Genomic DNA, 822 nt, shown 5'->3' with positions numbered 1-822 from the left:
TTATTTTAATATTAAATTATAATACACAGTTTGCGTATTGTGCTTGCACGGAACATCACTTTTAGAATGCTGTAAAACTCTATTTTTTACAACATTAACGTAAAATTTCCTTCACTCTTTCATATTAAAATAAAAAATCCCGTGCTTAACGCATACAACAGTTTCTATGATAGTTTAGATATTAAAATGCACAGTATTAAATAGTTTAGTTAAAGATATCAAATTATTTAACGAATTTTAATTATTATTTTGAATACTTACCTTAATCCAATTAGTTAATAGAAGTAGAATTCGGTAAACAATTTGCATTGTAAACCAACTCCATAGCTCAGTTTTGTAAATAACTTGCTGACATGTAAATTATTAATTAGTTTAGTTTTCTGTTGTATTTATACCACCTGACACTAGTTAATTATTAGTTATAAGCTACAAACATTACTATATAATATATATTGTAGTAGCCGTAATTTAACTAAGTGAGATTCACCATTATAAATTTTCAGCTTTAAAAATCACAAGTTTATGATTCTGAACTCCATCAAGTTTTCCTTCCTCACTGTTCATACTGTTTTGAGTTATTCTCTTGCTCTTGAATGTTTTTCACACAATTAATTACCAAACCAATGCAAGATTGAATGGCTTGTGAATTGGATGTCTAATTTCATGCATATTCAAAGTGTACAGGAATATAGAAAAAACAAAAATGAACAATAAGTTTTGTGAGTTCCATCACTTTTTTTTAAATAAAATATAATTTCATCACCAAATATGCTAACACTTTGTATACTATGTATATATTTGTTCTGTAGTGAGTATTGCCTT

Source organism: Arachis ipaensis, chromosome B05 (assembly GCF_000816755.2).
Source record: "Arachis ipaensis cultivar K30076 chromosome B05, Araip1.1, whole genome shotgun sequence".
NCBI lineage: Eukaryota > Viridiplantae > Streptophyta > Magnoliopsida > Fabales > Fabaceae > Arachis > Arachis ipaensis.
This window is presented reverse-complemented; position numbering follows the sequence as displayed.